The following is a 15973-nucleotide window of genomic DNA, read 5'->3' on the forward strand; positions in this document are numbered from 1 at the left end:
ACTCTCTGGTCTATAAGTTCCTTGAAGTCAGGGCATTTTTTTTTTTAAGTTTACTTATTTATTTTGAGAGGGAAAGAAAGCACGAGTGGGGGAGGGGTAGAGAGAGGGAGAGGAGAGAGAGAATCCCAAGCATGCTCTGCACTGTCAGCACAGAGCCCAATGCAGGGCTGGAACACATCAATCGTGAGATCATGACCTGAGCTGAAGTCGGATGCTCAACCAGCTAAGCCACCCAGGTGCCCCAGGACATTTCTTTTTTTAAAACCATCTCCAGAGTCTGTGTATATCCCTATTTATAGGCCCTGATATTATAAATATTTGTTGGATAAATGAATAAATGGATTTATATTTATTTTTATGCACTATAATCCTCTTTTGTGTCTGATGCCATTCTGGTTTCTAGCTAGTTTTCCCGAGACATTTCTTTTTTGCTTTAAAGTCTTTATTATTACTACTTATGAAAAGCTGTTAGTTTTTATTCTAGTTATCTATTGCTTAAGTAGCTTATGATGATGATGATGATGATGATGATGATGATGATGATGATGTCTCATAATTCTGTGGGATAGGAACTTGGGCAGGGCATAGCAGGGGTGACATGTTTCTGCTCCATGACATGTGGAGTCTCACCTGATGGAACAGGAACTGGCACCTGCTGGAACAGCTGGGGACTGGCTGAGCACCTCACTCTCTTTTTCATTTGGCCTCTTTGGATGACCATGTTGGGCTTCCTCATGGTATGGTGGCTTCAAGGTAGTCAGACATATGCAGTGGCTCAGGACTCCAAGATAAAGGGTTCCAAAGGCCTGGGCTGCAGCTTCAAAGCTCAGAAGTTCCAGAATATCATTTCTGCCACAGTCTGTTCGGTCAGGCCAATCACTAAGGCAACCCCAGTGTCAAGGGGAGGACAGTTATACTTCATTTCTCAGTGGGAGGTGTGGCAGACTTTATTGCTATCATTGTCTTCCACAGTTTCTTTATGTATGACTTGTCATTGTTACTATTAACCTTATTAGGCTGTGGTTTATTTTAGGATGTTCGGCAAAATGTCCACTTTTAGGTACTTAGGGACCTGATGATAGCTCCTTTCTCCCTGTCTCCATGCTTGTTCTGGCTTGACTGCCTGGAGTGCTCTTCTTCCTAGACCTGCGTGAGAGAGGGAGTGTTAAAAATTTCTTTGGGTAGAAACAAGAACTTCTTGGTTGCAAGTTCATGCTCAAAATGAATTTTCCCTGTGGTGCCAGAAGGGTGTACCTGTATTTGTGTATGTGTGTGTGTGTGTGTGTGTGTGTGTGTGTGTGTGTATAAATACACCATTTATAATAGGCCAGTGGTACCTAGAGATTCTGATTTTATGAACTATTAAACATTTCCCCCCAAATCTAGGGAATTGATGTAGGATTGCCAAATTTTGAATTCAGTCAAGCCATGATACAAGGGGGAAAAAAAAAACAAACAAAAAACACCGGCTATAACCACCATTTCAGAAAATAGAAGGAAGATTTAACCCCACAAAATGATAAGCTCATAATCTAACAATAAAGGAAAATCCTAAATTTAATAAAATTTAGCTTTATAGAAAAATAAAGCACTACCATTTTTTCTCATTTAGGTTTAAACCTAGAAAAATTTTGCTTTTGAGCTATACTCAGACATTTTGGGGACCACTGGTAGGGTCTTACTTTGACTTGTCAGCAGAATTTTTTTAAAAATAAAAGCTGTACCTGAATTTTGTAAATCTATATTTTGTAGCCATATTTATTGTAAATAATGGGTGAATTAACTGGTGTAATGGTCCTTATGAGAAACACCATTTTAGTATATGTTACTTGGTTCTTTTTCAGTGTGGAAAGATTTTAGTTTCATTAGGACCTATAAAATAAAACCACATTTACTAACTAAATATTAACAAAACTACTAAATCAGTAAGATTTAAATTAACAATACCATGCAGTGTTGTCTGGTTTTAACAAAGTTGCTGTTTGTAACCTGAGCTCAGATTCCATTGAGTTCAGCATATACTATTAGCTGTGTGAAGATACTTCAAATCTCCCCCACTATTTTTCTTTCCTTGAACTTATAGAAAACTGTTTCTCAAGACTTGATGTGAAAGACATTAAAATAATACTAGCCTGGGGGCGCCTGGATGGCTCAGTTGGTTAAGCATCTGATTCTTGATTTCCCCTCAGGGGTTGGTGGGAGTGGTTGGTGAGACTGAGTCCCGTGTGGGGCTCTTTGGTGAAAATGTGGAGACTGCTTGGGATTCTGTCTCTCCTCCCTCTCTGCCCCTTCCCAGCTCATGCACACATGTGTGATCGCTCTTTCTTTCAAAATAAATGCGCTTAAAAAAAAAAAAAAAAACAACTAGTTTGTCAACCAGTGTGGATAATGGTTATCCATGATTTAGCATATCCATGTAAGCAACCTGAGATTGTCATCAGAATGAAAATTTTGTGGACATTTGTATATGTTCTTGGACTTTGAGATTCCCAGATTAAGGAAAGCTCCAGCCACTCCAGTTTATTTTCCTAACTGTTCCACCTTAGGTTTTAGGATTGTTTCATTTTCTTTTTAAACTCCATTCTTTGTGTTGGAGAGAGTTGTTACAGCTTTTTAAATTTTCTTTATATCTGTCTTTTGTCCTACAGTATCAGTACTTCTTCCATTTTCTTTGCTTATAGGCACAACAGGCCAATAATTGAATAATCTTGTGAGTGACACATTTGGGGGTAACTCACAGGTTTGTGTTGAGCGAATTTATTTGTTGGGTGAATGGTGCTTGTGGCGTTTTTTGTAATAGCTGGATGTTAGAAAGCATCTTCATGATACCATATCGATTCTCCCCACCCCCCGCACCTGTACCCCCCCACCCCCCACCCCTGGGGAGGAGGTGGGGGAGGGGAGGAAGGTGGTGGGTGGAGCAAGAAGTACGGAGGACTGAAGCCTGGCGCAAGGAACTAGGATAGAAACCACAGGGAAGAGTGGAGGGTTTGTATTGGGAAAGACCTGGATTCTGCTGCTAGTTCTGCCTCTTGCTTTAACTTCTTTCAGTTTCCTCACCTGCAGAATGGAACCAATAGATGCTTATTTGTGGGAAATAGCAAAATCATGCTTGTAAAATTTGTATCACAGCAGTTAATACTTGATACTTAGCAAAAGGTAGCTCTTGTTATTCTGTATGTTTAGGATATTAGGAAGCTCATCTCCAGATTTTTTGATTTTTATTTGTTTTGTATTGTTAGATATTTTTTCTACATATTCTAGATTCACAACTAACTTACAAACCTCTCGTACTTTTTTGTGTACCTTATGCCCTTCTGTGATACGAAGGTTGACGTATTTGATGATGATTTCCATAGCAGTTAGTGAAGATAGGATGGGAAGGCTAGTGTCTTGAGGGTAGTAGTTGTTTTGGGGTTCATAGAAACTCCTTTAACCAGAGGGTGAATGAGAAGTGCTATTGCTGTCGGTGGAGGTGCTCATCTCTTTGAGCCTCAGTTTCCCATCCATAAAACTGAGTAGTTAACCTATTTTTAAGTTTCTTCCAGAGCTAAATTTTTATTCAAAATGGTACTCCTGCCACAGGATTTTCTCCAATATTCCTCAGTGTTTTTGTCAGAACCTAGAAATGCAGTCAAATGAAAAATTGCATTTAAAAATTTTTAACAATGGGAAACTCTATATAGGCCCACACAACAAATCAAATTTCTGATGAAGGGGGCACCTGGGTGGCTCAGTCGGTTAAGTGTCCGACTTCAGCCCGGGTCATGTTCTTACAGGTCGTGATCTCGAGCCCCGCGTCAGGCTCTGTGCCGACAGACAGCTCAGCGCCTGGAGCCTGTTTCGGATTCTCTGTCTCCCTCTCTCTCTGCCCTCCCCTCCCCCCTTCACACTCTGTGTCTCTCAAAAATAAATAAACATTAAAAAATTTTTTGATGAAGTATCTTTCGATAATATTTCTTCTGAGTGACCATTGGATATGTGAGTTGACTCAGTGAGATCATACAGGCAATAAACATGTGACTAGGTGCTATCTGTACTCCAAGGATGAGCTCTCCATTTTCCCACATGCTAAATTGCATAGCTTTCTCTTTGTAATCTAGGGCTCCTGTTTGGAATACCATATTCTTTCTAAAAGTGTAAAAGATTGGTACATTTAATTACGTTATGTAAAATTGTAATTTTACTTTAAAAAACTTAATGTGACATAGAATTATAGCCATGAACACATATACATACATGTGGGCTGTTTTCAACTTTTAAAAAATACCATTTTTTTAGGGCTTGCTACTCTCTCTTTTCCCCTCTCCCCTCTCCCTTCTGCCACCTTCCTTCTCCCTCCTCATTGTTTTTAGGCAGATTGGTGCTGCCTGACAGGCAGTCAGTATTAAGAACACAATGCTGGAGTCAGGGGGACCTGGGTTTGACACCCAGCTCCATCACACCTTCTTTGACTTTAAACAAATGGTATTACCTCTTTTTTAAAAAAAATGTTTATTTATATTGAGAGAGAGAGAGCAAGCGGGGGAGGGAGGGAGTGGCAGAGAGAGAGGAAGAGAGAGAATCCCAAGCAGGTTCTGTGCTGAGGCCAGGCTCAATCTCAGGAACCCCCAGGAACTGGGAGATCATGACCTGAGCCGAATCAAGGGTCAGATGCTTAACTGACTGAGCCACTCAGGTGCCTCTGTATTAACCTCTTCTTGGTTGCAAAATAGGTATTATAGAACATCTTCCTTTTTAAGAATGCTATCTTCTTCATACTGTGTGCCTCTTTTTTTTTTTTAATGAATATTCCCTTTATTATGTTAAAATGATGATTAACTTAATGCGGTCATATGCTGTTGAAAGGTGTGGCCTCCTCTTAGGAGGTGGGAATGCATAGTCAGTGACAGTCATTTGGGGAAGCCCATCCTGAGAGAGGAAACAGAATCTCAGTGGGGGGTCTCTGGTGGACAGAAAGTTTATGCTGGTCCTTGTGAAGCTGGTTTTGAGGGTACTGTTAGGTATTGGTTAAAGACTGTGTCCCTCCCGGTCCTGGGTAGGCAGATCATATAGTTTTAATGTTGCTTTTGGTTCAGTCTCTCTTGTTACCCCATAGTCTTGAGGTAAGTTTTACACAGGGATATCAGGAAACCTGCATTGCCCTCAGGGATATTAGGGAAGGGGGTTCTAGGCTCGTTTTATATTGGAGAGTGGTCATTGCAGCATTAATTAGGGAGAAAAGCCTAGGAGAAGGTGAATTTCTGAGGAGTTCGCAGTCCTATTTCCTCTTCCTAAGTGGATTTCTTTCCCCTACTGCTAATAGTTGCAGGGTATATATTTTACTAAGGAAGGTAGACATTTCTTCTTAGATTGGTTTATTGTGAAAAATAAACTGACAATGTACGGAAATCATCTATTATTCTGATGTACACAGTAGGCTTCAGTAACATTCTCATTTCAAGGAGAATGAAAGAAAGCATTGCAGGCAAAGGTTATCCATATTTGTGGGAGAAAAACAATTAAAATTCTTACTAATTGTGTTTTAGGGCCTTTTATTTTGGGAAGACTGATTGGTTGTCAGGATGGCATGTTTTAGTCTTGGTTGAGATTCATCTCTGAGTCTTTTATGTCTATTTCAGAAAGATGAATTTCTGACCGGTAATTTATTTTTCCTTTTCTCTCCTGTAATTCCTTAAAAACCGTATCATGTGTGGACTTGGGGGCTGAGCTCCCTAATTAAAGCCCCAGGACTTCTGCAGGAATGTTGTTTTAAAAATCACTAATCCAACAGCAGGTTGGTTTTTTTTTTCTTTTTAAAGTTTATTTATTTATTTTGAGAGAGAGTATGTGTGTGTGAGCAGGGGAGGGGCAGAGAGAGAGAATCCCAAGTAGGATCCGCGCTGTCAGCACAGAGCCCAACGCGAGGCTCCAACTCACAAACCGGGAGATCGTGACCTGTGCCGAAATCAGGAGTCAGAGGCTTAACCGACTGAGCCACCCAGGTGCCCCAGCAGGTGGAGAAACCTTACCTTGCCCTCAAGAAGCAGTCTAGAAGGGAAGATTAACTGTAGCATAAGGTGACGATGATAGTCCTTATTTGCACGTGCTGTGTTCAAATCCTTATTTCCGGTTCCTTTGTGAGTGCTTTCTCCGGTCTGCTTTATATCTTTGTCATTCCAGTGAGACTGTTGTTAGGAAGGTCGTCAGCACTTTCTGCTTGCCAGACCAGGTAGACACTGTAATTCTCAGTAGCACTGAACGATTTCGAGCACCCTCTCCTTCTCAGAACTGTCTCCTCTTGGATTCTATAGTACTTGTCTTTGCTGGTCTTCCTCCTGCTTCTGGCTTTTCCCTAAGAAATCTTAACCATTTCTGCAGATTTAAATGTTATGTTCAGGTTAGTGACTCCAAATTGAATATGTTTAGTCCCCTTCCAAATGTGAGCCATGTACATTCATGTACATGTATGAGACTAATGTTTCTGGTAGGTCTGTCTCTTGGCAAGAATACTACTCTTGGAAGAGTTACTGGTTTATGATAGTTGCTTTATTGTTTTTACATTGGCTCAGACCATGGTGGGTGAGAAACAAAAATGAAAGGAATGATCATATGAGATTTATGAATTTGATGGGTAGGTTATTTTGCACCATATTCATATCCATTGTGTTTGTGTACCTACCTGTAGCTTAGGAATTTTTAGGCTGATGATATATCCTTTTCTATGTATCTAATTAGAACTTTTTTTTTTTTTACACTTAGGAAGAAAAGTCATTAAGTTATAAATCTAAATCTCTACTTGTTTAACTTGCTGTACTTTTTGAAGCATTTTATTAAATTGAATTAAAATAACAAAAGAACATCTTAAGATTGAACTTCAGTTAATTTTAAACAACAGTTCTAGAAAACTGAAGACTTCTCTAGCAAATTAAGTTATATGTGTAATAGGCAGAATGAGTAGTTGGAAGGAATACTTAAAGGTTCGTTAATTAATGTTTCTACATAACTTATGAGCTAAATGTCACTTTAAGGGGATCTTTAAGTTGACCTTCTTAAAAAAGAATTTGGAAAATGAAAATTACTTGTTGTAGACTTTCATTAGTTAAGAGTCATTGTCTGCAGTGCAGGTTGAGCCTTTTAAATGAAGAAAACAGGGGCGCCTGGGTGGCGCAGTCGGTTAAGCGTCCGACTTCAGCCAGGTCACGATCTCGCGGTCCGTGAGTTCGAGCCCCGCGTCGGGCTCTGAGCTGATGGCTCAGAGCCTGGAGCCTGTTTCCGATTCTGTGTCTCCCTCTCTCTCTGCCCCTCGCCCGTTCATGCTCTGTCTCTCTCTGTCCCAAAAATAAATAAACGTTGAAAAAAAAAATTAAAAAAAAAAAAAAAAAAGAAAACAGAGGCTGCCTGAAGTATATATAGAAGTTCTTCAGTTAACTTATAACTTACTCTTCCGTGGTCTGGATGTTATTTTTAGCACCATCGGCTTAACAACTGGGAAAGAATTTTACCTTACATCGTTCAAATTCTATACGTATTATTTATGTTAAGATTTTTACAACACATCAAATTTGGGATTTTAATATTGTAGTATTTTGTTAAAATATATATGGAAGCTATGTTTTAGGATACTTCTTTTTGAGATTTCTTTTTCTTTTCCTTTTTTTAATTTTTTAGGTTTGTGTTGTTTTGTTTTTTTAAATTTAAGTAACCTCTACACCCAACCTGGGGCTTGAACTCACAACACCGAGATCAAGAGTTGCGTGTTCTTCTAACTGAGCCAGCCAGGTGCCCCAGGATACTTTTATATTATATAAGATATGTGTAATAGATATATCAAATAAAACATATAGTATGCTGTTCAATAATCTGAAATATTCTCATAGTTAAGTCTTGAGAGAATGTCCTTTTGATGTACTATAATTTGAAACATGCTGAGTTCAAGGTATGTTTTTTGTTAAATTATTTGAGAGTTTTTGTGCTTTTAAGCAAAAAGAAAACAACTGATTGTACTAATCATTCATTATGAGTATACACTTGTGATGGGTATATGTTTCAGATATGTTTGGTTGAAACTGTTGAAAAATCTCAAGTAATTGGAGTAATACTTCTGGCTTTCTCTCCCTTTCCCCATGTGTCCTCTTCATTTCTACCAACCTGTCTGACTGGCTACACGACTGGGGTGGTGCTGGCCAAATAACACGAAGACCAATAATGGAACCTAATGTTGAAATATGAAGTATGGCAGTTTTAAGGCTCCCTTTGATGAGAGCCCTCTCTCTTCAATAGCATGTGCCATATGCTCTGTTGTCCATAAAAACTCAAGTTAGTCGTTTTGGTCGGCAAATAGTCTTCACTTGCGTTATCGACGCCGATGTGTTGAATGATGACTTCCTTTGATGAGTGGCAACTTTGAGAAGACTGTGAGGCTACATTTGGGTCAGGCAAAAAGAACGTCAGGATTCACTAAAAATGTCAGCAGGGGTAGACGGTGTGGAGAATATGCTCTGCTGGTCTTGTTTGTACCATACCAGAAACCAGAAGGTCGTTTTCACGTTGATCACATTTTGGCATCCTCGTTTTCAAATCATGTCGGCAACAACGACAGCATTATCAAAACAGTGAGCTACCATAACAGCTCAATGGGTAAAAGCATGCGTGACTCTGCCATCAGACTTCGGATTAGAATCCGGGCTTTGCCACTGCGTTGCTTCTGTGACCTTGAAAAGAGTATTTCACTTGTCAGTTAAGTTTCTGTATCTGCAGAATGGAGGTGATAGTGGTAGCAGTAGGTACCTTGTAGGGTTGTCAGGAAGATCAAATGGGGTAACCATTTAAGCCACCTCTGCTTGGGGCACTCACAGAGGCCTTTAAGAAATTGTAGATGATGATGATGGCAGTGATGATTTGATGATGGTGATGGTAAACCAAAACAGCGAAATATGGCTCTTCTCTCATTCTGGTAATCATATACATAGATCTGTCTCTGGATGGATGGATGGATGGATGGATGGATGGATGGATGGATGGATCGATCGATCTAGATCTATCTATATATAGAGAGATATATCTAGAGATAGATCTATATCTATATAGATAGATCTATATCTACCTATCTACCCTAATCCCTGTTCCTAACCCTTCATATCTATCTATCTATCTATCTATCTATCTATCTATCTATCTAAATAAATTAATAAGAGCGAGTGTGCGCATGTCTTCTCCTAACCCTCCACCACCTTTTGAAAAATCATTAATAATCAGCTTTGATGCTGTCGGCAACCTTTTTCTGTGTGATGCAGGCTCAGTCCTCATTTTTTGCCTCAGAGCCATGATGTGTTATTCGTGCAGCCTGCTAGTTGATTCTCTGCTTGGCAAATGTTTACACCATTTGCTACCAGAACTGCCTTTCCCCCTTCGATCCCTTTACTCACACAGTAACGACAATTATCACGTAGAAAGAAAGGGCAGGGATATAGAGGTACATTTTTTAAAAGTCATTTATAATTTTTTTTAGCATTTAAAAAATTGAGGTATGATTGGCATACCATGAAATGCATTCATTTTAAAGGATGAGTTTTGGTAAATATGTACAGTTACGTGTGTCACGTGTTTCTTATACATTTTTCTTCAGCATCATCCACAGTCAAGTTTTAGAACAATTCTGTCAGCCCAGAAAGTTCTCTTGTGCCCATTTTCAGGCATTCTCCGCTTCCATTCTCTAACCCAAGACACCACTGTTTTGCCTCTATAGTTTTTACTTCTTCTAGAAATTTCAGATTAATGGAATTATATAATGTTATCTTTGTGTCTGGTTTCTTTCACTTAGCACATGTTTTTGAGGCTCGTGTTGTTATATGTGTCAGTAATCCATTCCTTGTCATTGTTGAGTGGTATTCCATTGCACATATGTATTACATTCTAGAAGATCCATTCTCCAAATGATAAACATTTTAGTTGTTTCTGCTTTTTAGCTGTTCTGACTGTGACTGCTGGAATCATCCTTGTACAACTACTTGTATGGTCATCTGTCTCCAAGAGACTTGAAAACACACCTTGGTGTCAAATTGTTGGGTTATATGATGAGAAACTTCCAAGCTGTTTCGCAAAATGGTCATACCATTGTGCTTTCCCACCAAGCAAGGGATGTCATGTGAGGGGTTCTAGTTTCTTCCTGTCCTTGTCAACACTAGATGTTTTATTGGATGTCAAGCATATTATGTTTTGGTTTTAATTTCTATTTTTCTGATGACTAATGATGTTTAGTACTTTTTTGTGTACTTTCCCCATCGTATGTCTTATATAATATATATAACATAGGGGCACCTGGGTGTTCAAGTGGGTTAAGCGGCCAACTCTTGATTTCAGCTCAGGTCATGATCTCGCGATTTGTGAGAGTGAGCCCCGCTTTGGGCTCTGTGCTGACAACATGGAGCCTGTTTGAGATTCCTCTCTCTCCCTCTCTCTCTACCCCTCTCCCCTTGGCTCCTTTTCTGCTTGCATGAACTCTCTCAAAAAAATAAACATTTATATATATATATATGTATATATATATATATAATATATTTAAAAAATCCTTAAGTATTTTGCCATTTAAAAACATTGAATTGTTTATAATTGAGTTGTAGAAGTCTTTTTGTCTATTCTAGCTGACCATCCTTATTATTTAGCTCTTTATATATATATATATTTTTTTTCAACGTTTATTTATTTTTGGGACAGAGAGAGACAGAGCATGAATGGGGGAGGGGCAGAGAGAGAGGGAGACACAGAATCGGAAACAGGCTCCAGGCTCTGAGCCATCAGCCCAGAGCCCGACGCGGGGCTCGAACTCACGGACCGCGAGATCGTGACCTGGCTGAAGTCGGACGCTTAACCGACTGCGCCACCCAGGCGCCCCAAGCTCTTTATATTTTTTAAATGCGTGTACTTTATCAAATGATTATTTTGCCAATAATTTCTCCCAATCTGTGGCTTGTGTTTTCATTTTTAATTATGTCTTTTGAATAGCAGAAGTTTTCATTTTAATGGAGTTCAGTTTATCAGCTTTTTTTCTTTTATGGTCTTTATTTTATGCATTTGGTGTGATATCTAAACATTTTTTTCCTATCCACAATAATTTTCTCCAGGTGCCTTCTTCTACAAGTTTTTTAGTTTAGTTCTTACATTTAGATCTGTGATCCTATCCATTTTGAGTTAATTTTTTTTTACATTTATTTATTTTTGAGAGACAGAGAGCACATGTGGGGGAGGGGCAGAGAGCGAGGGAGACACAGAATCCAAAGCAAGCTCCAGGCTCCAAGCTGTAAGCACAGAGCCCGACCCGGGGCTTGAAGTCACAAACTGTGAGATCATGACCTGAGCTGAAGTCGGATGCTTAACTGACTGAACCACCTAGACGCCCCTATTCTGAGTTAATTTTTGTACATCGTGCAGGATAAAGGTCAAGGTTCCTTTTCCCTCTCCATATGTATAACAGTTTCTGGCATCGTTTATTGAAAAGACTGTCTTTCTCGTATAATTACCTTGTGACCTTTATCACAAATGTGTGGGCCTGTTTCTAGATTGTGTTCTCTTCCTTAGGCTAATACCCCACTGTTTTGATTATTATAACCTTATAGTAAGGTTTGAAATTAGGTAGTACTTTTCAACTTTTTTTTTTTTTTTTTTGAGTATAAAGTTTATTTAAGAGAGAGAGAGCACAAGCAAGGGAGGGGCAGAGAGAGAGAGGGAGAATCCCAAGCAGGTCCTGCGCTGTCAGCACAAAGCCGGATGCAGGCTCGAACCTACAAGACCGTGAGATCATGACTGGAGCCGATAGCAAGGGTTGGACACCCACCAGACTGAGCCCCCAGGCGCCCCTTTTTCAACTTGGATGTGGTTTTAAGAGAGCCCTGTCTCAAAAATTTCCCAACAGTCTCCATGTTTATGTATCTCTCTGGAGGCTGGGCAGATAAAGCCATGATGACATTTGAGGGAAAAATCAGTTCTAGTTGGTGGAGCGGAGGCCTGAAGCCTCTGTTCTCCATCCTTTCGTCGAGCTACCTGTCAGAACTAGCAGCATTTAGCAGGATCACACTTGCTAGGACGGCAGTCGTACCACCTACTGTGTACCAGGTGTTTTATGTATGTAATCGTCTCATTTAATACTTACAAGATGCTGCAAACGGACATTATTACCCTCATTTTATAGTTGAATCCACAATAACATTTCCTAGGTCACGTACCTCAGCTGCTGCTAATGACAATAATAGGAACGGCAGCCGTATGTAGATGATAGAGGCAGGCTTCGAGAACTGGTCTGTGTGATGATGCTGAACCCTCCTAGGTTCTTTGCGCGGTTCGAGCTGCCTCTGATAGCGACCCATTGCTTTGTGGAGAGGCGGTGTATCCTTTTAGTTCATACAGTGGAAATAGTAGTGGTAGTAAGAAAGAAGGTGACAACTGTCCCTCCGCCCTTTCTTGCAAGGTTCCTGACTTTCATTGTGTCTCTCTGCCCGGACCAGCCTAGCCTTCCCCTCTCCCTCCCTCGAAACACACTCCGGAAAGAACTTTGTGAAAACTGTCACGACTGGTGGGCAGTAGAAGGTGTTGCTTTGTCATGGAGTTGTTGCTGCCTGTACTATCGCTTTAAATGGCTGAGATTTTCCCTTAGGAACTTGTAAAACGTTTTGTGATTGTGTGTTTGTAACTATTTCATTCTAACCTCTTATTTAAAACGTTACACTGAGATACCATTTTGTACTGTGGAAATTATCCACACCTTCATGTCCCCTCTATCTCTTTCTTCAGCATTGGATGAGTCGGCACTTTCTCCTCCTATTACGTTAGCATATTAGTAAAAACATGCCGAATAATATAGACCAGGCAGTAATAGTTTAATGTCATCACTCCTAATAATCACAACTTTTAGCTCTCAATTGTTTCATAGTGTGATGTCCTTGAGCGAATTAGTTGTTGGTATCGAATTATAATGGGCTTAAGTAGGGCAGCATAATGAATACATTTACCCCAGTAGAGCTGGAAAGAATTGATGACTTCTATTACATAACAGTTTATTGCACACTACTCACTGACTGCCACTTGAGGAGAATCCATTCGTTTTACTTACTGTGATAACTTCTTATTTGCATACAAATTTTCTTTTGTTTTTCATGAATCATCTCTGACTGAACCCTAGCTGCATTTCATTACATTCAATGATCTCTAGACTGATCAGGTTCTTGTAAAAATCCAAATGGAATTTTTTTCCGTTTCTTTCCCCTTTACGCCTCTTTTTCTTTTTCCCTTTTAGACCTCTTAAAAAGTAGTATACCTGAATACACGTGAAATATCATAAGCACTTATTTGTTGTGTTTGTATTCCTCACGATGCGTCTTGGCAACAAACTTCTTTAGTGCAGTGGAAGGGATTTTTGTGTGGATCAGAGAAAATGTTGCAGGGTCCTTTGGAGGTAAAGTCTTTGTTCTCAAGGGTATACTCCCAGAAGAAATTTGGTGAGCATCTACCCTCATGATCGAACATGTTCATTTCTTCCTTATCTACATGTGCTCTTGCAAATTGTTAAGATTGTCATATATAGCATTTTTGCATCATTTTACTTAAGACATTTTTTTTTGAGATAGCATATTACCTGGTCACTTCTGAACTTCTTTAAACAATTATGACATAGATTTTTATTTCAATAATTTCAAGCCTTTTGGTTTCCTATAAATCACAGCAAATTAAGATCGCGATGCAAATTTTATTTATTTGTTTACTCAGCAGACATTCATTGTGCATTGTGTTCCTGTGTTCTGGGAGGGCGGTCTGGAAATAGGGGGCTCAGGCCTCTGCTGCTTCTCAGCTTCTCATTAGATCTAAGCAGCTACACGAAAGTGTAATAAGAGTTACGGTGGGAACTAAAAATTTGTGGGATAGACACCTCATAATTCACAATGAAATGTGGCCTTGCATATTTGATGTTTTCTTATCCAAATAGAAGTAATACAGCAAGTCTATGTCTTGATTTATCATGCAATTTAATGGCAAGATATTATTAATGAGTTATTTGTATACTGGTTGTAAAAATCACCTCCATGCTAATGAGTCTAAGAGGATTCTGCATCTTTTTATTCATGTTTGCTTGTTTGTTTGTATTGCAGATTTCTCTCGGATTTGGCTACAAATTTATAGATCTTCTGCACTGTGTACAGGCACAGGTGAGTTCAAATTATGCCCTTCTATTGGAATTTTTTTTAAATTTTTGTTAACATTTATTTATTTTTGAGAGATAGAGACAGAGCACAAGCAGGGAGGGGCAGAGAGAGAGGGAGACACAGAATCCGAAGCAGGCTCCAGGCTCTGTGCTGTGAGTGCAGAGCCCGGCGCGGGGCTTGAACTCACGGACTGAGATCATGACCTGAGCCGAAGCCGGTGCTTAACCAACGGAGCCACCCAGGTGCCCCTGGAATATTTCAGTTTTTAAGTAAAATCAGATATTAAAAATTATTCTATTCAGAGTTTAGCAAAGTAACATGTAAATAAATATAAATAAAAAACAAAATGTATATTTGTCAGCATTTCTGTTTTATTGTAAAAATTCTGTCAGAATGTGTTAGAAATGAATTGAAAGGTGGTGATCTTATCCGTTTATCAGCGCTTACTGTGTATATTTGGGATAGGCTTATATATACCCATGGGATAATTTGAATTATGTCATAACCTGGCAAAATGTGTTTACATTTATTTTTATATATAAATAAAAGAATAGCTGTTATCAATTTTGGCAGCAAATGGAGGTAAATGGTTTAAATTTAATAAGCAGGATTTTCTTGTCCAACCAGTCTGAAATAGCTTCTCAGTCACTTCTTAGCACACAACCCTGATTGATTTTTATCATGTGATATATTTTACTTACCTCTTTACAGTCTTCCCTATGAAAATATAAGCTCCATGAACTTTGAGACTGTTTTTGTGTTATTAAAAAATAGTATCCCTGACTTTTTAGGATAGTGCCTGGTCTATAGGAAAGACTGAATAAATGTTTGTTAATATAATTATTAGGTAGTATATTAAGAGTTCATTTATATTTAGAGTCATTGAACTCTGCATCTATAAATACAAACTAGAAGTAGTTTTTATACTTATTTCTAAATATGAAGTTAACTTGTATCAGATACTTAAAGTATATGACTCTTAAATGTTCTGAGAAATTACCTGTGTTGCATATTTTATGTACTAAAGTATGCTTAATCAAGATAGAATTCAGAGGGTAATGCTTCCAGTTCTGTATTTATTTTGTTACTACCCTAGAAGGTTCTTATGATCAAGTTGCGGACAAACCTGAAGCAGGTGTGAGAGCTTTTTACCTCCTTACTGGATCATGCTGCCATATTGGATATGTTTGAGGTATCTTTATAGAGAGTGAGAGATTTGAAAATTGCAGTCTCTAAAAACCAAATAAGTTAGAAATTTCCCACTACCTGTCACTGGCTACACAATGTGACTTCCTTACTTGGTTTTCTGTTTCTAGATTGGGGAAATTTTTTGGTCATTTTTCCACTTCATATGTTGATGTTTGAATTCATGATCAAAAAGCTGTAGGAGGGACACCTGGCTGGCTCTGTCAGTAGAGCACGCGACTCTTCATCTCGAGGTTGTGAGTTCAGCCCCACATTGAGCATTGAGCTTACTGGGAAAAAAAAAAAAAAAAAAGATAGCTATAGGAATAAGCAGACCACCCATTTCCTTGTGTCCTTAGCAGTTTTCTTTAGGCGGTCCAGGATATTGGTTGCTCTTTTGGGTTCTTCTCTTGTTTTTTTTTTTCTTCTTTTTTTTTTTTTTTTTGTTATTTAAAAAAAAATGTTTATTTATTTATTTTGAGAGAGTCAGAGAGAGAGTGAGAGCGAGTGTGCATGCACTAGTGGGTGAGGGGCAGAGAGAAAGGGAGAGAGAGAATCCCAAGCAGGCAGAGCCCAATGCGGGGCTCCATCTCACAAACCGTGAGATCGTGGCCTGA

General features: G+C 39.1%; 1 protein-coding gene across 7 annotated transcripts in view; it reads left to right on the forward strand.

Moving 5' to 3' along the window:
• Positions 1 to 15973, forward strand: part of NCOA2 (nuclear receptor coactivator 2) — a 293273-nt gene that overhangs the window by 84796 nt on the left and 192504 nt on the right. For all 7 annotated transcript variants that reach the window (XM_030303989.2, XM_030303986.2, XM_030303983.2 and 4 more), the window contains exon 2: positions 14118 to 14174. The gene's annotated coding sequence lies outside the window, so the exon portion shown is untranslated. The remainder of the gene's footprint in view (positions 1 to 14117; positions 14175 to 15973) is intronic.

The sequence above is a fragment of the Lynx canadensis genome, chromosome F2 (assembly GCF_007474595.2).
Source record: "Lynx canadensis isolate LIC74 chromosome F2, mLynCan4.pri.v2, whole genome shotgun sequence".
NCBI classification, from domain to species: Eukaryota; Metazoa; Chordata; class Mammalia; order Carnivora; family Felidae; genus Lynx; species Lynx canadensis.